Below are 24,569 nucleotides of genomic sequence, written 5' to 3'. Positions count from 1 at the left end.
CGGGGAGGTGGGCTTCGAGAGAAAGTGTAGTAGCTAAAACCCACCTGGCCCTTGGCAGCACGAATCCCGGAGAAGGTCCAGTGTTCCCAGAAGCATCCAGAACTGTTGAGCCGCGTCCCTGTGGATACAAGGTGAGCGTTACAGAACACGAAGCCGTACATAATAATTCACCCGGGCGCCTAGTATGGAAACCTTGGAAACTGTCCAGTTGCCCCAATTGTTGGGGCAGTTACGTGTAGAGGTCTACTCTGCCCGACAAAAAGCCAACGCCTTGCGGAGAGAACTAATAGTGGCTAAAGAACAAACTGATGATCTTGGCAGACAACTTCTTCAATCGCAGGCCGGGCAAGCCCCGTTGCCGGGAATCAGCCCCTCAACGCCAACTCCAACGAGGAATCCGGTCCAGATCAACCTACCTGGAAAAGTGCCATTAGCTCCACCGCAGCGTTTCTCGGGGGACCCTCGATGATACGCGACCTTCATGAATCAGTGTCACCTCCAAAAGTCCCAAGGGGAACCGCAAGGGGAGCACGGGGAGGTGGGCTTCGAGGGAAAGTGTAGTAGCTAAAACACACCGCCTGTCTTCAAGAACTGCCCCTTGGCAGCACGAATCCCAGAGAAGGTGCAGTGTTCCCAGAAGCGTCCAGACCTGTCGAGCAGCGTTCCTGTGGATACAAGGTGAGCGTTACAGCAGCCAAGTCAAGAGAATACTGACAAGCTAACCCAGATTTAGCTGCCAATCTGCAGCTTCCTTGGCGTGGGGGGAGACACACTAATCCCGGTAGGAATCAGCCGTCTTTCTTGGCTAGGTGTCTTAACGTTTTTGGTGCTGAAAATATCAAACCGATAGATTGGGGATGGCTCTTTTTGTTAGTTTGACTGTGGGGTTGCGGCGCTGAACTAACATGGGTCCCAACACTGTATCATATTGCTCGAATCCCACTTTTGACACCACTTGTGGTAAGTCAGACATAGGAGACGGACACTTAAGACATGTTTTTAAGTGTCTGCATTTTATTAAAGCAAAAGAAAGGCCTTGTCTATCCTTATTTCTATATTATGTTATGATATGTTACTGGGCATTTGTATAGAGCCTTTCACCATTGGTATGATCTCAACGTGCTGTGGGTTGAAAACCCTCAGGGACCGTAGTACAGGTCAGTGGAAAATAGGGTGGTAAGTAATGCATGTGTGCACTCGGTATGTGTGCAGCTAGACAGAAATGTTGTGGTTGGTAGCTACATTCTAATGCTATAAGTAGTGTGGTGGTTGTGCGAGACCAGTAGTATGTCTGCAGCTAGGCTGAATTGTCTTGGGTAGCTGCAATCTAGTGGAGGCAGTGTTTATATATGAGGTTATTTGTGCAGCTAGGCTGATTTTCCGTGGGGTATAGCTGTATTCTTAAGATCGTAGAGGGATGCATGGTGGTGTATAATGATGTGTGTGGCTAGGATGAAGTTAATCATGGGGGTTAGCTTCATTCTATTGTTTTTTGGTGCAGAGGAGAGAATAGGCATATTGGTAGGTATGTGTGAATATATGTGCAGTTGGAAGAGGTCCCATGTTCCTGATTACCTTCCTGTGCCTGCCGAGATAACTTTTGCTCCCTATTATAGAGGTTTGGTGCTTTTGTTTTCCCGGAAATTTTCAGTCTAGTGTGAATTCTGCCATGGCCATATCTCTCCATGGCTTCACAATATCATCAATGTTGAGTTTGTCAGTTTACCAAACCTGGTCTAACAGGTTATTAGCTTCCCTATGCTTTAGAGTGTTGCGTATCTAGGTCTAGGCATGGCGGCGGCAGTGAAGGGTACTGGCCATTCTAGTGGTAACAGTCCTGGTGCTTTACTGGGCCAAAGCGATTGCAGATCTGCAGTCCGCCATCCCTGTGCCTACTTGAGCAAGCAATTGCTTATAAGTTAACCCCTTCTCGATGAGCAGTTACATCCAGCTATGTTGTGTCGGAATTACAAGTTCTTCATCCATACATGTGTAGAGGAGGTCCCAGAAAAAGGCCTACACCCCAGCCCCACATTTCAAGGTACCTGAAGCACACTCGCCAAGGTATGTGACGTATAAGGAGCATATAAACCAACAGAGAGCCACAGTGGGGCTCTGTACAGTACCTATCAGAAGGACCTGTATACCTATTGAAGCACCTATCACCAGACAACCATGGGCTACACAGTATCCATTGAGACAACCATACCAGCAGCTGACATGAAACGAAGACTACTTACAAACAGTGCCCGAAGAGGCACACAGAGCCTTAATGGATGCAAATGGTGATGACATAAGAACCCAGACGGACGTGATGTACATAAAACGACAAGCAAAAGATGATACACAAGGACGAAATGTAAAGAATAATAATGAAATAGACGTATAAGAAGATACAACGCTGCCGCACAACGAACGTAACCAGAACCGAATTGTGCAAATGACTGAATGCATGTAAATAGGCTCGAGACGCAAGAAGCTAAGTAAACGGTACTGCTTGCAATGCTTAGTAGAAGCTTAGAGTGGCAAGCGCCAACCATATATCTACCTCAATGAAGCACACTATACAAGTGCGACTCCATTTTGTAAAGCAGAATCAAGCCCAGATTGCAAGGTGTAAACTAGGCCAAGAGTCTTACTCCAGCCAAAGCCGAAGGAAGGAGCGGAATCGAAACTTAGTAAGAAGCAACTCAGTAAGAAGCAGCTCAATGCCTCGGAATTTGAGGTCAACTCCAGGAAGGGAGGGGAGCGGCTACGCCAGAGAAACAAAACCTAAGAGCATACCAGCCAGCCAGGGAAGGTCGTGATAAGGAGGCCCCAGGCAGGTGGCGAGGCTATGAAAGAATTAAATACACGAAAAGAGAGAAAAGAGAGAAAAGGAAGCAGATTCACGGTGAACCGACACGTGGCCAGCCAAGGGCAGAGAGGTACCAACGCCTGATGTCACCCAGAACCCGAGGATGCCATAACTTTTCCTGATAAGAGCTACAGTTTCGAGGCCATCCTCAGCCAACTAATTGACACATAGCCTTAAAGGTTCTGATTGATGGAAGGGAGGCAGGGTGAAACTTGGGCACTCCGCATCTGGGTGTCCATTCTACATGCCGCTAATTAAAGTGGAGATTTATGCCTAGGGGTGTAACCCACCCAATCAAAATGGACCAAATAATCTAGGGTCCTATAGCTTGTAGAGCCAATTGGACGTTGTGCATGTAGTGACGTCTATCATGAGTGATGTAGTGGAAGGGCGTAGACGCCCACCCGATAAGAATTATCCAATCCTCATGCCTTATTACCATACATAGATATAGCACCTATACCTAAGTTACCTTTTCCAACCAATAGAATTTCATGTCAAAATTATGAGTGTTACACGTCAATGATGATGAATTTTTGCTATAACTATTTCTGTTTGAATGAAGAACTTGGAAGTTGAAGCGAGACAGGCGATCGCGACACTGTTGATTACCATTTGTTTCCCCGTTTTTTGCACTTTTGAGTTTTCCTTATTGAAGTGTGTCGGAGTAATAGAATCCTGCACCCTAGCCTCCTCAAGGTGCAGCTATCTAGTCTTAAATGTACTAGAGGGTGAGCTCTGACCTATGGGCCCGTCAGAGGACGCTCCGCCCTCCTGTACACATGGTTGGGTACTCAATGAACCTGAAAGGTCCAGTGTCAAAACCAGGCCGTGCTTTTAGTGTTGTGCCTGTCTGACATGTTTAGGTGTAGCGGATGGCTAAGTATTCCTGGTGTAGTGTACAGTTTGAGTATTAAGCAACAGCTTGTCATTGTCACTTAGATGAGCTTGCCTCGCCAGATTCCTCACCTGTTTTCAGAGCATGGTACATTGCCAGTGAAACAACGCCAGCCCAGTCGTAATGTTAGAATATAAGTGCTTATAGGCCCTGGGTTCAGAGTCCCAGGTATTCATTTACAGAGGAAGGTCGAGTTTTCCTGTACTAGTTTATGGTTTGAATTGTGAGCAACACTGCATCATTGTTCCTTACGAGAATTGAACTTGCCAGAGACAGCACCTGATCTGAGAGTACCTGGTAGAAGACAAAGAGCAAGTGCAATCAACGCTTTAGAGCATAAGTGCCATTAAGCCCTGGGTTTGGAGTCCTGGTTATTAATTTCCAGACAAATACAGGGTAAAGACAGTCAACACGTTAGTGCATAGGTGCTGCTTGGTCATTAATTTCCGAACATGTAAGGAGCCAATATGATTATTACGTTAAACACAATTGTTATTGGCAACCGGGTCTCTGTGTCACAGTCATTCTTTCCTGTGCCTAGTGTTGGATTCTAGGCCATTTCTTAGCCGTGGGGGTTGGGCGGGAGGCATGGTATCATGAGGGACCGAAGGCCAAATCTGTCCTTTGCATCATTTAGGGGAAGAGTCAGGTTTCCAATGCTTTCTAGTAGTCTTGGATGTGTCAAATGGGGGAGGGGCAGTGCTTTCCAAATTGCTGGTGCCAGGGTTGAGTAGGCGGACCCTCCGTTCCTGGCTGAAATGGAGGGAGGGACCACTAGGAGGGCAGTGCTTGACAATTGAGTGCAGGTTGGGAGGAAAGGTGTAATCTTTTCTTGTAAGTATTTGTGGCCGTCTTTGTGCACAGCTCAGTGAGTAATGCACAGGATTTTGAAGGTGGCCTGTCACCCAATCGAGAGCCAGTGTAGTGTGCTGAGTGCAGGTGAGCTGTGATCCCTTCGTCCGAGGGCAAGGAGGAGACTGGCTGCAGAGTTTTGGACTCTTTGGAGTTTCTTTAGTTGGTAGTCCGGTGCACCCAGGTAAAGGGAGTTTGCATAGTCAAGTCCGGACATGACAATGGACATAATTGCTGCCAGTCTATTGGGTAGGTGAGGTATATGATGAAGGTTTCCTATTCTACAAAGTAACAAACAGGGTGCTTGTCGGGACGTCTTACACACATAAACCTTGCCCTCTGTCCAAACCTATTCTGTCCTATGGACTGACTGTACCACTAACAATAAGGAAAACATAACTTACCATGGAGAAGGGTTGTTACTCCCCCTTTTTTTTGGCTCGTGCAGGTTGGTTCTTGACCCCTTCCCAAATTGTCTCTCAAATTCTCCTCTTGGTCTTTCAGGCCTGGGCCTGCTCATATAGTTCAAACAAGTGCATTGATTTTCTATACAAAAGGGAACTTCTGACCCCCTCATCAAAGTGCTGCTCAACTTAGAATGTTCATTCCTCAAATGCCCTTTAATTAGTAAGTCATTCGGCTTTGTAATTTGTGTCCTATCCTCAGCTCTGCAGGGCATTCCAGTTTATTTTAAGCAATGGGCTTTGTTGGCCCTACATGGACCCTCTGGCTCTAATGCCAGCCTCAACTTATTATGATTCTCTACCCTCCACGAGTGCATTGGCTTCTCAACCCGGACTGGGCCTTCTGGTATTTCACACATTTTGATTCTCTGGTGGCTATTAACCTCTTAAGGGTCTGTGTTTCAGGTCCAAGCCCCCAGGTTAATGGTTTTGCAGCCTGGATGGAGCTCTCTGTTACTTCAGGCCATTTCAAACTCTTGTGGCTCTTACCCCTCTTGGGGTCTTTCTTTTAGGTTTGCCTCTCCTGGGTGTTTCTATTTCTTTTTACGTCTCTGGTATCCCAGCATGGAGCCGCTGGCTGTTTAGCCAGTTTCAGTTTCTCGCTATTCTCATTCCTCTGTAGGCTACTGGTTTGTTCAGTGTTCGGCCTCACTGGTCTTGTAGGTTGCATACTGCCCTCATTCCCTCGTGGGGTAGTGGGCTCCTCAGCCTTGCATGAGTAACCTGGCTTCACTGGACATGTGGGTTCTGTGTGAGTGATTTTCCTTGACCCCTTTGGGGAGTGCTTCGTACATCTGCCATCCTCCTCCCTCTTCTCAGTGTTAGCATCCACTAGCTGCAGAACTGTGCTTCTATGGTCGGCAGCTCTCTCGCAGCAGTTTTTAGTCCGGGTATAGTTGCTCGTGAAATCTGGTGCACCGCCCCTGCGGCTGTTCGGTCTCTCCATTCAGGAGACCTGGGTGTCTTGGGCTCTCCACCTTCGTGGACTCAGCAGCATTCCACAGTTCTGGGAGTCCTCCGCCCACCACGTATTTAACTTGGTCCTGCCTCCAGGATGGTTTGGCTCAGAACTACAGGGCAGGCTTTTGCTGTGCACGGTCTTGCTCTGGCTGGCTCTCTCCTTGCAGATATGGGTCTCAGCCTTTTTACGTTCCTCTCTGCAAAAAGAGATGCAACACCATTGGTTCCTTGTTTCTGACATCAGGGTGGAGCCAGCAGCCAAGCCAAGCACAGTTAAAGGCCCCTATACATTATTAATATGTTCATCCCTCATGTATCCAACACATTATTGGAACTCTTGCGTAAAGGGAGATGCTACAAACATTTCACCTGGGATTGCTTGTCCCCTAAAGGGTTATCACCCCCCATGAGATCCCACTTTCCCTGCACCATAGGGAGTGTTTTGCGTAGCGGGCACACCTTCCTAGTCCCAAAGATGCTGGCTCCCCCCTGAGGAGAAGGGACACAATCCCATGATTCGTCAAAGGCAATTTCATGAGTAAGGCTTTTTTTTTAGGATGCAGACATTGTGAGCTGAATCACTTGCAAGGTTTTGTTTGAGTTTCAGAGGCGTGTTTTGAGACCAGTGTGCCAATCAAGCACTTGAACACATCTTCCCAGCTGTAGTTGATAGAAATATTGTTTGCTGCTGGTTCTTTTGCAACTTTGGTTTGAAACACCATCTCACACCATCTGACTTTGGAACGCAGTGCAAAAATATTGTGATTGCGTTTTGACAACTGAACGTAGCTCTTGTTTTTTAATCAGTTTCGTGAATCCTTTTATTTTTATGATGCATATATGTCATCAAATTGTCCTTACTAGCAATCTGCCTTTAACGAAGATGCTACAGATGAGGATTATTTTGACTGTCAGGAAAAATGAATCGCCAAACAAATCTTCTTTTAAAAAAACTTAAGATGAGCTAAATACTAAAAGAATGCCTCATGCTTTGACCTCAAGGCCTCCCGTTTGAGTAGGGATTCGGCCTGGGGCACACAGATCAAAGCCCTTCCACTGCAGAATTGCCTTATCATCTGATCACACTAGTGCCAATTTACTGGGGAGGTCATGAGGATGTGAGAGTAAGCAATTTCCGAGGTCTTCAAATGTTAACAAAATCAGCAAAAGGTTGGGGACAAGGAGAACAACTTCTCCAGTCTCCAGGCTAGCAACCTCTCACTTAACATCCCTGGACCTGGAAAACCATCATGACCCACTTGCCCTCTCAGCCTCCTTTCCCCTCTTCGAACCCATGTTTGGCTTTCAACAATACCTTTAGAGCGATGACTTTAAAAGTACACACATCATAATAAAGAATTCAGACAAATATATAAATCATTAGATACATATTTTAAGGTAAAAGAATACAATTTTAGCGTTATTTTACCTCGCCTTGAATGGAAGACTACACATACCACAATGCAATTCTTCCTGGGGCCAAATAATGGACTGTTGTGTTTGTGAATGTACATTCAGAACTTGATGACAGCATAAGATAATGTATGAAACAGTAGCCCCATTGTTTATTATTATGCGACAAAGGCATGCTTCATATTCTATTTGTTGAAAATGTGACATTCAAATTCACAAGAAGTTGTTCCTTTCTGAGAATATTGATACATCACTATGGAATTTACAAGTTAATAAATCAATAAATGTAAATATTTTACTGGCACTCAATCTCCCATTAGGCCACTTTGGGGACATTGGAAAGAAATACTTAATTAATTGCTTGTGTGACCCTTATTTTATTAACAAAAGTGGTCACCTATCCAATTTGAAAAGAAGAGAAAATAATAAAAACATCATATATCACAATTCATAGTACACAAATATTTACACATGTTGGCATAACACCTAACTACTACCTCCAAAACATAGTGCAAACATGAAATAAGAGTGAAGTGAGAATGCTAACACTATTCATCTACAAAGGTCTCTTTAGAGATCCATAAATCTATTCCAGTCCCAGATCAACAACATTAATTACAACCAATGTCATACTTCAGCAAATGGTGTCTCAAGGAGATCAACAACTGTCAGAGGCGTAGCCAGGATTGTCCAACAAGTGGGGCCTGAATGTAATGTAATTGGGCCCACCACAGTGACATTCACATCTGTAAATAAGTGGGCATTTACAGATTGTGGGTGGGCCTTGCCTGCTCAGGCCCTACCCTGTCTACGCCTCTGACAACTATATTAATATCAGAAAACAACACAACAAATAAGTTGCAGTCACAGGGTTAAGTGTCTTCAGGAGGTCAACCAATACATTAAGATCACAAAACAACAGGTAAGTTGCAGTCCCAGGGTTGGCATAGAAAATATGTTTCGGCGGAGAATCGATACATCGCCTTCTTCAGGGCCCCAACCCTGTGTTAAACGGAGAAGGAAGGGGACTATCAAGCTCTAATACAAATACGAAATAAATCCACAAAAGGGAAAGATAAAAAACAAGCCAGAAAAACAGGCTACAGCTCACCGAGATTCTTGTTCAAATAACCGAGAAAAAATAGAAAGCACTAGTCAGTTCAGACTGGGGGAATATCTTCAATGACTACCTATAATGACATATTTAATAATATAGTATTACCTTGCTGTCCTGAGCAATCAAAAATAGTGACGACGCATATTGCCAAACATTGTCTTACTAGAGATGTAGGAAGACACACAATTCCTCTTCCGTATAAGGATCTCAACTTCAATGGCTCTTATGAGGGATTTGCTGAAGAGCCATGTAGGACAAGATCTACAAAGCAAGCGGAAAATACAATGTAGTCATACTAGCACTACACAATCTTAATTCATTCACTCCTGATATTGTAAAAGGTTCAGCACAACACAAAATATCAAGCAGGAGGGAAACCTTGCCTGAAGGAATGATCCCCTAGTCCCATCTGGCAGTGCACTAGATGTAACTGAGGGCTGTTAAAAAATTACACGCATCCAAGGAGCAGCAGCTTACTAACAGGACAACGGAAACATCAAGTATGGGAGTACTCACCTATCCCGGGCGCTCCCGGGCGCTCAGGTGATACATACGAATGTAACCAAGGGCCGCTGCACTCAACATCTGTATTTCAGCACGGAAATGTATCGTCTCAAAGTCAGCTAAGCATGCGTCCTTTCAAACTGTAATGTCAATCTATGAATTTGGATCTCTGTAAAGATTATTTTAAGGTACGTTAAGATATAGCTTTAACCTTCTCACAGACCTATCGAATACCATCCTTGCATGGACTGTGATGATAAAGGGTGATGAACAAAATGCACTGGGCTACACAGGGAATTGTATGACCATCAATTGGATGTGCTTGGATTGTACGGCAACACAGCATACCCACCCCATTGCAGGTGATGTCTTCATGTCAGGCCAGAGGGCATTGTAAGCCAGAGCACCACTAGTAATGATTAAACCGCTCGTGCGATTTATGGCAAGCAGGTGCTCAGCAAAGCACAAGGTGCTTCTATTTCATCCTTTGCACAACTGAAGCCTGGGTGCGGCACAGTCTGTACAGCCACAAGCCACAAGCAAGGGGCGGGGGGCGTCGGGCATCTGTGCTACAAATTGGTGTCATGGTTTTGTGTGGGTACTCTGTATTTTCTTTCATTACTGCACGGTGTGGCACGATGGTGTGCGAAAGCAAACAGAACTATGCATGCCCTAAAGTGGTTGGGCGACACAGAGTTCTATTTGCGTCTTGAAAATGGGAGATGAGCTGTGCTGACGCTCCCTACCATGATACGCTTCCTTATGAGGGTGGGGAGAAGTAGGCAGAAGGCACTCGAGAGTTGGGCCCCTATTTAGGAGCTGCCTATGGTGCAGCCCTGCGAGAAGGGCGTGAGCCTGTGGTGGGCCCTGGCTTGCTAAGGTAGGTGATGGCTACTGCAGCCGCCCTGTGAGAGAGAAATACTTAACAGCCAGGCAAGTGGAGCGCCAGGATGAAAGTTTCTGTAAGGTGGGAAAGCAGGACGTCATGGTTTATATGATCAGGAGGGGAAGTGGCAAGTGCAGTACTAGCATGGAACATACCCATATGACCTCAAGCAGCTACTAATATTAGACAGGTCGACTTCTCTGTACTTACATATGCAATGGCCACCCCCTGATGAATGAATGAATACTTTATTCAGCTTGCCCATCATTACTGATCGCTGCTGTCGGGCTAGAAGGAAAGCTCAGGGGCAATGTGCTCGCCTTGGAAGAAAGACGTCATGGAGCAACACAGGTTCGATCCCCAGGTCTGCGTTCAGAAATTATAAATAACCAATTACAATTTAGAACAAGAATATGTCAGTGTAAAGACACAATGAACGCTATCCCAAGGAATCCATGAAACTGACTAGTTTATCAAGGGAAACGTATATTTGACACCTCCCCACCCACCATTCAAGTCTCAACACGCCAGTACATTCCCAACTAATTTGCAACATTTAGACCTTTGGTATTGCATTGCTACAGTCTCTACTTCACTCTCTACAAAGCATGCCAGTGCGACAGTAATGAATCCTTGTACTGGGCTCTTTCTGCTATTTGCCGACAGTGCTGCCCCCCACGGTGGGTGGCAGTAGCAGAGGAAATGCAAATAGACATCCAGTGATACACCTATGAGATGTCTCTAAGCCATTGCTTTTGCTACCGAGAGAACAAGTGATTCTCTCTCTCTCTCTCTCTCTCTCTCTCTCTTTCTCTCTCTCTCTCTCTCCCCTTTATGTTAATGCATCCTGCTGTAGTTGGGAGGGAATATTTTAGGCAGTATACAGGGAGAATCTTTGTAATTGCTGAAATCGGCCAAAATGGGTCCAATGGGGCAGCACACACGTATGGGGTACCAAAGCGGGCTCCCCTGCTTATCTGTGCTATGCAGTGTGTATATCGAAAATGTTATGAAGAATTACTTTATATCGAATATTTTATAACGAAGAATGCATTTAGGGGTGAGATAAAGGTTTCAATCTTGCAGGGACACAGTTGGGGTGGGTTATTAGGGGTGGGAAACAGGTGTTTGGGAGAACCCCCCCCAATTAAAAAAAGAAATGTGTTATGTTTTCATTATAAAATATTCAATATCAGTGCATTCCTCATAAAAGGGTTCGTTATAAAGACATGTAACACATAGATGCAGGACCTCAAAGCTGCTGCTCTGCTCCTGCTGCTGCGTGGAGGTTTACAGCAGGAAGATGTCTGACCCCCACTCCCAAGTAGACGTGTCTATTTGAAGGCACTCTGCTGCCTCACAGTCACAGGCTGAGCAGGTCAGACGCTTACAGCAGGAAGATGTCTGACCCCCGCTCCCAAGTAGACGTGTCTGTTTGAAGGCACTCTGCTGCCTCACAGTCACAGGCTGAGCAGGTCAGACGCTTACAGTAGGAAGATGTCTGACCCCTGCTCCCAAGTAGACGTGTCTATTTGAAGGCACTCTGCTGCTTCAAGTCACAGGCTGAGCAGGTCAGACGCTTACAGCAGGAAGATGTCTGACCCCTGCTCCCAAGTAGACGTGTCTGTTTGAAGGCATTCTGCTGCCTCACAGTCACAGGCTGAGCAGGTCAGACGCTTACAGCAGGAAGATGTCTGACCCCTGCTCCCAAGTAGACGTGTCGATGCGAAGGCACTCCGCTGCTTCACAGTCACAGGCTGAGCAGGTCAGACGCTTACAGCAGGAAGATGTCTGACCCCTGCTCCCAAGTAGACGTGTCTGTTTGAAGGCACTCTGCTGCCTCACAGTCACAGGCTGGTCAGACGCTTACAGCAGGAAGATGTCTGACCCCTGCTCCCAAGTAGACGTGTCGATGTGAAGGCACTCCGCTGCTTCACAGCAGGGTCGGACTGGGACAAGAAATAGGCCCGGACAACAAAAAAAAAGTGGCCCACCACTCCCCTCAAAAAAGTGGCCCACCCCTTGCCTCAGAAAAAGTGACCCCTTTCGGGATACCAATGCCCCTATGCCCTCGACAAAAATACTGTGGGGTGCTTCCGAACTGCACACAGTCAGCAACAAAGGCTAGCTATCATCCGGGGTCAGACTGGGCCATGCAATTGTCTCAGGCACCAAAGAAAAAGTGGCCCGCAGTTGCAAATGGCTTTTCAGTCCTTTTGTGATACTGTTTGAATAGTACCCAGGCGGAGCTTTTTGATAAAGTGACATGCAAATTGTATATTTTAAAGAATATTTATTCAGCAAGCAACACTGGTCAAAACTACTAGTCGCAGTGTGAATTAACTCATCAAACTGGCCCACATAGGCCAATAAGGGTCCCACTTTGGCCAAAAAAACGGTCCCACACCAGCATTTTGTGTTTTTGGTTGGCCCTGGGCCTATTGTCCTACAGGCCAGTCCGAGGCTGCTCCCAGCTCAACTGACTTTTCAGTACTGACACTTTTTCCCTCATCTTTTCCCCCAGTTGCAACCCCTCCCCACAGAAAAAAAGTCATGTTTTACCATGGGCAGGGCCACAATCCATCTCTATCAAGGAAGCCTAAATGCTTTGAGAGCAATGTAGCAGCATGCAATACTCTTTACCTAACTATTCATGCCAATGAACAGGTACAGCCAGCTTCCAAAACGGATACAGTTACATTTCGCTCATGCCCATATTGCCCAACAAATACAACCAGCTCTGATGCCCAAGGGGCCGTACAGCATAACTGGTACAGCCTGCTCCCAGCTATGGTAAAGCTAGCTCAAACACAATCGGCTCCTGATCATTCTCTGTGAACGTTGCTGCACCCATTTAGTAACAGGTAGAGGAGCAAATTCCCACATATGTCAGGCAATAGATAGCGCAAGGTAATGAAACGGGTATTTGTAAATCAAACCACATCTGGCATGGATGTCATGTAGGGGTTGCCAGGGCTCTGCCTGGTGACCCCTGAAGCCTCCCTTGCTACCCCTGTGGTCTCCCTTGCTACCCCTAATTTAAAATTGGGGCTCCTGGGCTGTGGTCAGCAGCATGTGGCTCTGTGTTTCTTAAGTGGCTAGTTTTCTGATAGCTATAGCCGGTAAGATAGCTCAGTGGGTTCAGCGCTCACTACTGCAATGTGCGTGTGCTCTGCAGGTTGCAGGTTCAGCTCCCAGAGAGGTCAGCCTTTTATCCTGCTGAGGTTGAGTGAGTACCAACACAGGTTGAGTGAGTTTGTAGGTATATTTGGCCTATATGAAGCTCTTACAAGTAAGTGCTATATAATAACACAACATTATCATTTGGCCTTGGACATCTGCTTGCATTCACAGTAATTTGGTAAATTGGCCCATATGCGCTGATATACTGGTATGGAAACACGCTGCACCTACTAAGGCACATAGGTGGATAACACACACCAGCAGATACCCAAACCAAATGCACACATACAGCAGACAAAGATTTGACACACACACACACACACACACAGGTGCCTCCATAATGCATCACAAACAAATACTCAGAACACTTACTCCGTCTCCGCACACCTACACCACGACATACCATCCACAACATAGATACACACGAAACACACACATACACATTACTCGCTTGATTGTTACACTAACAAAACACATGTTTGCATGTCGCATCTACATAAGCAAAGACCAACTCACAGACACATCCAAGATACACATTCTCTGCAGAGACATACACAGGCAGACACACACATATATATACTGCGCCAACCAACCACATACAGACATGAGCAACATGAACTATATATTCACACATAATCACGCACAGTACATATGTGGTGCACCCAACACAATCATGAACGTCCAGTAACACACACGCGATACTTACTGCACGTCCACCACATATACCCTCTCAAACATATACAAGGTGAACTCGGGCAACCAGATGCACGAGACGCAACTAAACATACCCCCCCCAAACTGCAGCACACAGCTCCGAGCCTATCAACATTGTAATGAAGTCCTCATGCTTTTAAATATTGACACTATTTATTTGCACATTCCATTGAAATGCAGTTGAGATCAGATGGGGCATCATTTTTGTGTGGGGTGGCCGTGGAGGGGTCACAGGCGGGATATGGCCATTTTATAACTAAATATGAGTGTAAAACGCTGGCCCTGACTTGCAAAGGAAGGCGATTTCAAAGCTATGCATAGAATCACTCGCACGCACTTCCATCGCTCTAGGACGTCATTATGGGGGGTGCAGGTGTGTGCAATGTAAATGTTTATAAATGTGTACATTTGTCACAGTGACCCCAGACGATCACAACAGAACGAACAGAGGGCAGACGGCACACTGATGATAATAAGTAGGAAAGTCACCAAGGAAATGAGTGCCATAAAGTTGTTCCTTTATAGTTAAGAGTTTTGCCGGGACTGTCCCGTAATCGGGTGCTCTGCTCTGTCCCCCTTTCTCAAGATTATTTTTTTCACTGCATTGTTCCCGGTTTTTGGTAGTAGGTCTTCTTAGCTGGCAGGCAGGAATGCACAATCTCAAACAGTAGGAATGTGACATTTTACAAATTAAGATTGTGATTGTAATTATTTGTAAAGCGCTTAAACACAAGTGTAGTGCTTCAAAGCTGGTGGTAATTTGTCATAAAATAATTATAATATATGTTTATTCCACCAATAACACTTGAACCTCCTTCTGCTCCAACCACTACTGAAATGTAGTGCCTTGACAGCCACTTTCAAGCGCTATTCCTACTTTTATGTTAGTTGCCCTGTCCCGGTCTGTTACTTTTTAAATCTGGTCACCCTATTTATACTACCTATTATATGGAGAGAGAGAGAGAGAGAGAGAGAGAGAAAAGGAGAGAGAGAGAGGGGGTAGAGAGAAAGAAAACAGAGAGAGAGAGAGAGAGAGAGAGAGGGAGAGAGAGAGAGAGAGAGAGAGAGAGAGAGAGAGAGAATGTGACTTCATCAAGGAGATTTGATCGACTCCAAATCCATCTAATATTTTGTCCTTTTAAGCCATATTTCAGCAAATATATGCAGATGGGACACCCCTGGAGCCCCACTTTGCCCCCACCTCAATTATTACCCTTAACACCTCTCCCCACATATGTTTACAGGCAGGTCACAGAGTCGTAAAAAAACGCACTCATTTTGAAATACCGCTGCGATGCTTTAACATTCGAATTTGGAAAAACCAAAAGGCGGTCCTAAGTCTCTATGTGCAGGTTAATGCCTTTTCTGGCTTACACATTTTCTGAATTTGACCTTTTGCAGTCAAGCAGAGAAGAAACGCGAAAAGCAGTACATTCTTGTAACGTAGTCCCCTCACTCTGACCGATCCATTATTACAGAAGGCGCGCCGCCCACATGTAATGCACACACGTGCCCTCTCCTACAAATGAGCCATTTGCCCTAAACATAACTTAAACCGTTCCCATCTGTAGACCACTGGGTTGCTTTTACCACCTAGACACATTTCACCTCCTCGCTCCGGAAACGGCTAAAATCCCGGCTCATCCAGACCCTGCGCTCTTGTTCATAGTAGCGCCTAATACTAGTTTTTGTGGTCTCTGCACCATCCAAGCACTTGTATGTGTACTGTACATCTTAAACAAATAAATGCGTGGGCTTTTCTAAAATAAAACAAAGTGAAGGGTAAAGGGGTGGGTCAAGTCATTGAGACAAATAGGATTTAGGAATGAAGTGGTGCGATTCTGGGCTTGCCCCCCCCCTCCATTTGTTTCCTGTAAAGTGTGCTAGTAATGAATTCATTATGACTTGACCAGGTCATCTGCCCTGACAATATTCCATTCATGGATCCCAGCACTGCTGGTTTGTATGGCCAGTGTTCCACATTCCCTCTTTTCTGGAATTCGTATAGCCCCATACTTCACATGGCAGGCAGTACAGCAGGTGCCTAGTGTCACTGGCGTTAAAACAAAACAAAACAAAAATCAACCCAAAAAAAAACCACAGTGATGAATGAAGCGAAATGCTCAGGGAGCGGACCCGGCCATTTGCGGCCTAATCTGCGTGAAGGAATCGGCTACTGTCGACGAATAATGCCCTGCTCAAGAGAGATGGGAGGCGAAACGTGGGTTGTGTCACTTATGTGAGATTCTGGCAGGAAAGTGGGGGAAAAAACGCAGCCGACGCAAAATGGCCATGGTTTAAAGTTGACAGCTTTACTCAACGCTGCCTGAAAGTATTTTTTTTTTGTTCTCATTTGAATTTCTGAAGATTTAATGCACTGCACAGCGGTACATGAGTTTTATGTACTCAGATGAAATACTTGTTTCCGTGAAATGACTGTGAAATGGATTGTTCAACTAATTCATACAGCTGGTAAGATAGCTCAGTAGGTTGAGCTCTCGTTCGTGCAATCTGTTTGATTCACAGGTTCAAATCCCGGCAAGGTCGACTCGGGCTTTCTTCCTGAGTAACATCTTCTATTGGGTAATATAAATGTATGTAACATTTGTTCTATGTAAAGCGCTTTGGGTAAAAGCACTATGTAAATAAAAAAAGTTATTATAATGTACTTGTGTCTCAGGTAGGGTTGCTGTCAGGCCATAGGTTAGCCGTTGTGCTTTGTTCTGTTCTAATGATTTACACATGGTTCTTTTTATGTCAAAGCAGGTAGAGAGAGTTTTTTTTTCTGGAAACTTCTAGAAGCTTTGTATATCTAAAATAAAGAACTTGGGGACAGATTGTAAAATGTAAACATGAATAGAGGGGGAATTTGCACCCAGTCTTAATAATTAATACCCAGAACTGTTGAATCATTAGAACTCGCATTCCTCTACAGAACCCTGCAGCTCCCGTTCTGCAGCCTGTCAGGCTATTAAAAAGGGGGAAAAACATGTGCCAACCAGGCTTTGTCTCGGGAGGATAGCTCAGGGGCAACACGCTCACCTTGGAAGCAAGACGACACAGAGCAACACAAGTTCGATTCCCCCGGTTCGCGCTTAGAAACCTTCGGGTATTAAGAGCGTTATAAATAACCTATCATATCATATCAGGCTTGGCTCCACCCCAAAAAGGACGGGCCAGCTCAAACTGCAAGATCCCAGCCAAATTCAGTTAATAAGATTCAATGGATTTGGCTTCGACCAAATCTCCTGCCAGTAAACCTTTGGCTGGCTGCTCGGATTTGGGTGAAGTATTCCAAACAAAAAGTTTCTAATGCCCCTCCAAAACTGGAAAGATTGGGAAAGATCCATTAAAAAATGTTAAAGTAGTAACTGCAGTGATATTAATGATACATATGGTGATCCATTCTTGTATCACTTCACACAGCATACCTGCATGCAGCCCCCCCCCCCCCGCCCCACCCCAGGCACACTCACATGGCATGGCATGGCAGGGAAATCCCCTGAAAAGACAGTCCACTCCTTACCTCAGTTGGCTGGCTGTTGGCTGGGCTGCCTGCTGCTGTCTGTGTGGCCGGCACTGGCACTGGGAACTCCACTGTCTGCTGGCCGGCCGCCTCAGTGCTGCCTTGTGGTCCTCCTGTCCTGTGTGGGCTGTGGGCACTGGCACTGTCGTCGCTCGTCGGTCTCGAGAGTCGAGGAGGTCCACTGCAGACGGTGTGTGCTTCAGTGCTTGTGTTGTGGGGCACTGGGGCTCATATAGCAGCAGCCCAGCCTCTCCAGCAGCATAATGTATGAATGCATTTGGCGGCAAATTGGGCAGGCATTCATCCACGGCGCTGGCGGCCCCGGGGCCCAGCCCAGCCCCCAGGCACACAAGTTGAAGACAGCTGCTAACTTGCTTTCAACTTTGCAAAGAAGTGTTACTTACTTCCTGCAGCAAAGTTGAAAGCAAGTGTGATATCAATGTGAAGTGTCAGTCACTGTGTTTACAGTGCCGGGCTCAGCGCCTCGGCCCCAGCTCAGCCGAGCCCGCAGGCAGGCTGCACCCCCCAGGGTCAGGAGGTCTCGGAGGGGGGAGGACGGAGGAGGGAGGCAGGTGTTACAATTGCTTTGGTCGGTGTACCGTGTTTGCAATTGCTAAGTTCAGCCTGCCTCCCTCCCACAGTACAGATTCACAACTGTCGTTCTCTCTCTCTGTGGGCTGTGGCCGCCGCAGCTGCAGGCCAGAGGCTCGTGAGCTGATGGCAGGCGCACCGGCCCCCTGCAGTGGCACTGGCGGGCGCCCAGCTGGCCCACCGACGCGACACCGGCCCGTGAATTATGCACATGCATCTGCATGCATCATAAATTATGATGCATGCAGATGCACATGCAATCATCAAAGAAAGGTAACATCTAGTGACTACTAGTGTTACCTTGCTATGATGATTGTGCAGAGCAGCCGGCGCCTCCGGCGCGTGGCACCCCCCCCTCGCCCCTCCTGGCTGGCTCCCGCCTCCCGGCCCTGCTCCTCACTCAAACCAGGGCACTGGCAGGCGAGGCGACTCACTCTCCACCCCCCCCCGGCCATCCCCATCTGACTTGGCCGCGCGCGGGCCGCATCGCCGCGAATACTCACGGCTCGGCGCACTGTCTGCAGCGCACACATGCAAAAAAAAAAAAGACTTTTTTTTCTTTTTTTTTTTTTTATTTTTTAAACCGGCCCAGAGGTGGCTGCCGGAAAACCGGCCCCAGGAGACCCCAAAGTCGTTCGGCCACGGGCCGAAAGACCGAAAGGGCCAGTCCGACCCTGCTTCACAGTCACAGGCTGAGCAGGTCAGACACACTCCAGGGGGAATGAATGAAGACTTCCGTTTACACTATTACATTTAAGATCATCGATGTTACTATCAGAAGAGGCGTACACTTATTTGTAATAAAGGTGCCTAGGTTGTGGTACAAAGGTCTGACGATTTACTTGCATCTCAGTTCCTACCACAACATAGCTCTATGTATATTTTATCTCAGTTTGTTATTAATGATAATGCAATTGTGTGACTCCATTCTTTCATGTGTGACATGATGTAGAAAGTTATCATAAGTCTTTCTTCTTTCTGGCTATCCTATCCATTGCATATTACTATGACTTTTGGTTCATTTACATGTCTACTTTAGGAACACGGGATATTATTGTACACCATATTTTTTTACTTTTTACTTCAGTTACAGGTTTTGCAGGTCAGATCGATAAGGCGTATCCAGAAACACTCTCTTTAATTGTCAGTCATTGTTCACTTTCTCTCAAGGAGTGACTTACACCCCATTGTCATGCCCCCTCCACGTGCAATTCAAACCCTCAAACAAACACACCTGCTCTTTAAGTGAATGTTCAGTGCAGTGCACTGAAGTGCAAGTGTAAACATCTTCCTACACTTTCATTTTAAAACAAAACCATTCTGGAATTTCTTCTTTTTAAAATAAAAGTATAGGAACAATAAAACCTTTAAAAAAAGTAGATGAACACTGCTTCCAACCACTCCTGCCCACTTCGACCACTGCTACCTAGACATTTCCCAAAGGACATCCCTACCAAGACTTTGCCATGACCACACCAAAATGATGTTCCAAGTTGTCTGAAGGTCCTCTATGTGATGCTGGAAATGCATTGGAGGGACAGGGCCTCCGTATCCTTGTCCTTTACTGCTTGTTATCGTGTGTTCTGTTGTGTTTTCCACGCAGGAGTTCATGTGGGACTCCTGACGGTGCAGCTCTCTCTCTTTTGGTTTGTTGAACGGACCCGTGTGATACCCTTATGGCACCCATGGGTGTGGGTACAACCCTGTGCCCCTAGTGTATGTTTTTGGGCACCTGTGGGTGGCCCGCAGAGCAGGGTATGGGCTGGTGGCAGCTCCATGCTGAACTTGACAGGTGCGCTGAGTATCCTCCATTTTGGGATACCACGGCCCTGCCATTGGGATCAGTTGATTCCTGATGGAAAACAAGATGGCCCCTGCGCCTCTTGCTTTCTATTACCCATTACCTTGTTTTCCCAAAGTCCTGGGAAGCCCTGACTCTGTCCCTTCCCCCTGACTGGCTGTTGGGTGGAATTGCCATGTATGGTGTTGTTGTGAAGGCCCGGCCAGACTAGCTGGAGCCTTCCCGATGATGTTTGTTGTGGGTACCTCCTGTGGGTGGGACCTGGGTGAATAGAGTGTGTGACGAATATGCATTCTGTGCTGTGGGTGTCTAGTATCTGGTGGTTGACACAATGACTGAGACAACCCTGCCCGAAACCGGTATGAATGCAGCTTGGAGTGTTGAATGGCTCGGTACTTGTCCCAATACACATAACTTGTTGTGAGTGTCTGGAGAGAAGTGAATGGCCTGAATACCTCGTGTGCCTGATTGGCTGCCTGCCTGCCTGCATGAATGCCCGTAGTCGTGATTGGATGCTTGAGTGTGACCCAGTGGAATGAATGGGAGATCAACAGAATATCTGGGGACCTCTCACTGCTAGGAATCGTGTTCAGAAGCTGAAGTCCACAACGACGAGTAACTGGAGTAACTGATGCTTGACCTTGAAGCCCCGCTGGACGAGAAGGAGTGCTGTTGCTCTCCCTCGCAATCTGAAAGCTGCTGTGTTTCCAAGAACTGACCCAGAGAGGACCTGGTAAGGCGCTCTCCTCCCGAGCTATGAGGGACCATCGTGCACAGCTGATCTTTGCCAAAGCTCCCTGGTAGACAGACCTTCAACAGGCTGCCGACCCGATACGGGGACTGCTGCGGAACTCCAAGGAGAAGCGCCCGGACTGTTGTCCGCCACTGTCGACAACCGCTGTCGCCGACCGGAGCCGCCGTGCTCCCGTTTGCCTAAGAACTTCCATTGATCATCGGACGCTCTCGTCTGCATCGTCACCCGCTTGTCTCCCGCTGGAGAAGGCCCGACCGTCGACGCGCCGAGGAGCATCCACCAGTGGGTTTCCCGCCACCTAAAGACCACAGAGACGCCGACGACTCGACGCCCTTGCTGGGCCACAGTTCTTCATCATCTCTTTGCGGTCCAGAACTATCGTCACCGAGGTGCCCCGTACGCCTCTCCCTTGCAGGAAGCCAATGCTCCGTCATCGACGAGCACCGCTAGGAACGAAGCTGCCACTTCACGGCCATAGTTCAACCTGTTCACCGTTGGACGTTCGACGACCCGTGACTCCCGCCTTAAAGGGAGGGCACTCAAGAAGGACTGTCGATTCCCCGACACCGAACACCGAGTTCCCCGACACCTCTCGACGATCCGTGGCTCCTGCCTTAAAGGGAGTCACTCAAGAAGGATCGGTCGACGCATCGTGGGAGACCTCTACTCCACCAGGTACATTGGGGGGGTAAAACCTTATAGGAAGAAGTGAGACTAGTGAACATATGGACTGGGCTTGTGCGATATATCTTTTATTTACAGGTTGCCCAGGTGGGGGGATCTCCACACAGAACTGTGTCTAGGTAACGGGGCCAGCATTCTGCCTATTGTTTCAACCATCTTACGTTCCTGCCTATCTCTATTGCTGGTTTCCTCGTTATTGATCTGTGTGACATTTTACCCGTACAGTTGATGCACTTTAATGAGATTTGATAACATTGGTGGTACCACTTTAGAATTGTATATATTTATCATTATTGACTTCTGAGTAAAAAGTGCGTTATTGTGATCGTGTACATACCTTTTGAATATTAATTATATAAAGACTGTGTTTTCAGTAATACAGTGTGTGGACATTCCTTTGTGGGGGTCCGGGGACTACACTGTACTTAAGAACCAGCCTGCATCACCTCCTGAGAAGCTAGGTCTTGATTGCTCGTCCATTGCTACTGTAATAGAGAATCTTGGCTGGGGTCCTCTGTGCCTCTCCTCTACCATATAGAGAGCGGAAGTACAGACACCCCCTACCAGTCTTTACACTCTACTAAACACCCAGCACTACATTTCTCAACCCTTATGCTCAAACACACTATACATATATGTGGAGGAAAACCGAATCAGGCATGATCACATATGAACCCCCCCTATTATTCCAGCATTGTGTAACAATATATTCAGCTCACCATGCTCCATGTTAGACTGCTTCTGGCCTGCACAACATACAGCACTGGCCCTCAATGCGCATGACACCACTAGAAAGACGCTTCGCCCACCATTGAAGAATGCTCGCCTTCACCGTTCTCGCTCCTGATATATAGCCCTTTGGCATAGCTAAGCGTGCTCTGTGCTCTCGCCTTTCACTAAAAAGTGGTGTTAGCTAGCGGATGTCATCATACTACAAGGTCTCTCGCCTCTCTCGAGGTGAGAGGTAAGTTTTAGGGCATTGTTCACCTTGAAGAAATGTATTTCCCAGTGCTGCACTTTTGTTGAGAACAATAACAAGCACTGCCGAATACAGCTGGCATCAAAAGACTGTACAACGAGGGTGTGTCTCAGTCAGCAAATAAAGCGCAAGGCATGATCGTGCCAGGCTGAGATCACCCCCCTTCCATTGACTCTCATGTATTCCTGCAAGTATAAGATACCTGGACCTGGGGGGGGGGACTCACTCGCGCCAAGGTCTTCTGTTGACGTTGGTTGTTTGCTCATTGCTTACTAATGAAGTGTTCATCAATCCACTGGAATCGTGAGTGGTCGTTATTTTCCACTACATATACAAACTAAGCCACTGACACGTGGGAGTGGAATAACCCTCACAACAGACATCAAACAACAGAGTGCAACAACTGTACAATCAGCTTACACATCACAGACCTAGACATTGCATCCAAGCATCATGGACACACGAGGCTCCCCTCTGGACACACGTGCCTTTATGCTTTCGACACTGAACACCTAGCCACAGCTCTGCACGCAGAGCTCACGGAACTTCAGTCCTGCGAGCATAAACACAAAAGCAAAGCTAACTTGTATGTTCCCTCTCTCGACACTTACACACCCCCTCTCTTTCAGACCCACCAGACCATGAAAATGGCAGCATTGCACAGTCTACTTCCCAGTAACATTCCATAACCTCTGGGTTGTCCATGACCGGCACTGACATGTGAGGAAATAGTTATTTGCATGCTGGGATTTGAAGACCTATGTTTAATATGAAAATAAAACAAGCAGTACTACAAGTACCGCAATTGACATGTCTTCCTCTGAGACAGCTAGGGAGAATATAGCCTGAGTGTCATCAATATATTTGTACTAAAAGGGGTTAATAATGCCTCATCTTATTCACTTTACTTAACTGCTCTGTCTTGCTTGTAATGTTTCAGCCATTTTCAGGCAGGATGTACTCTTAGTCCTTAGATCTTTAATATGCCAACAATGGCTGTGGTTGATCCTGTCCTCTTTCTTCTTGGCATTCTGGAACTTGTATTGCCTTTCTCTCATATACTCAGCCTCCGACAAGCCAGAATACAAGGAGCAGGGTGCCGCTGGATGGGCCACTACATCTGACATGCGACAAGTGGAGCTCTCTTGGGTGTTTGAAAATAGCACATGTTCCATTTTATATTGACTGGGGAATCACTACTAAGAACGCCTCAGAGTCAGTGGTAGAAGTGTACCGAAAAAAGTAGTGGAACTGTGCTCTCTGCAGGGGAGAGGGTAGGTGGAAGCATGGTGCATCATGTGACAAGTGTTGCAGCTGTGGCATTCCTATAGTGACTAGTAACTAAGGCTCCTATTCCAACTTTACGCTTGCACAGGGACAAGAATGGACACATCCACTACATAGAATTGTGAATATGGTAGTAAAAAGTGGAGGAATGGTAAACAGAAAAAAATAAAAGTAGTGGAACACCACTTCCGACCGTTCCCACTCACTTCGATCACTGCTCAGAGTACTTCCCAGTGTTCACTGCGCTAAAAGGTTAATATTTTAAGGAACATGCCAGCGGAAACGTGGATGTTTTCCCTTGCCCCCTTTCAAATAAAGTTAAGATCTGGTGGGACAAGCTCCCCTCCCTTTTCGTTGCCTTGGCATTCTGAGTAATCAGTAATGGTAGAGTCCCGATCGGCCAGTCTTAAACCCCCTAGGCTCCTTCTAGATTCATACGTTTCGCTGCAATGAAAGCTCTTGAAAATGTGCTCTGAAGTGCAGCAGAGCTTCGAAAGCAATATGCACAAAACACATGTAACCACTGGGAAAATACGGTTGTCTGTTATTTCTTTATCATGCAAACCCATAACAGGAAACCCTAGTTGTATTATGGAAAGATGTATTTGAAATATGCATATTACCTAACCTAGATCGCCATGCTTGGTGCCAATCCAGGTCTACTTTTCTGCCTTATGAATCCTAGCTGTAAAAACAGCACTAAAGGCTTTACTGAAAGCCAGGTCGATCACATCAATTGTAACCAAATGATCTAATGTCTTGGCCAATGTGACAAAAGTATTGCGCAGCCATTCTGTCCCCTATGAACGGTGGAGGCAGTGCCATGCATTGGGACCAAGGTGTCCCACAATGTAATTAATGGTTCCGAATAATGTTGAACCATTGAAACAAGGCCAGTTTGGAGTTGCCATGCGCGTGCTTGCAAAGGCATTGATGCAGTCAGTCTCTGTACTATTACTACTAGGGCGATTAATAACATGCTAAGAAGTTTACATTTCCCTTTCTGGGAGTAAAGCAGGAGTAAGTCAGACGTATTTGTATTAACCTCTTTGTGTATCTGCGAATGCGTTTGTTCTCGAGAAGAAGTTTAGCTTCTAGT

General features: G+C 46.5%; 1 long non-coding RNA gene across 2 annotated transcripts in view; it reads right to left on the bottom strand.

Annotated features, from left to right (window-relative positions):
• The window catches only part of LOC138467131 (uncharacterized), a 238,592-nt gene that overhangs the window by 114,466 nt on the left and 99,557 nt on the right, over positions 1 to 24,569 (bottom strand). For both annotated transcript variants that reach the window (XR_011268062.1, XR_011268063.1), the window contains exon 4: positions 8,667 to 8,822. This is a non-coding gene — a long non-coding RNA (uncharacterized lncRNA). The remainder of the gene's footprint in view (positions 1 to 8,666; positions 8,823 to 24,569) is intronic.

Source organism: Ambystoma mexicanum, chromosome 4q (genome assembly GCF_040938575.1).
Source record: "Ambystoma mexicanum isolate Mex_15411 chromosome 4q, UKY_AmexF1_1, whole genome shotgun sequence".
Classification (NCBI taxonomy): domain Eukaryota; kingdom Metazoa; phylum Chordata; class Amphibia; order Caudata; family Ambystomatidae; genus Ambystoma; species Ambystoma mexicanum.
The sequence above is the reverse complement of the archived record's forward strand: the minus strand, read 5'-3'. Positions and strand labels throughout refer to the sequence as shown.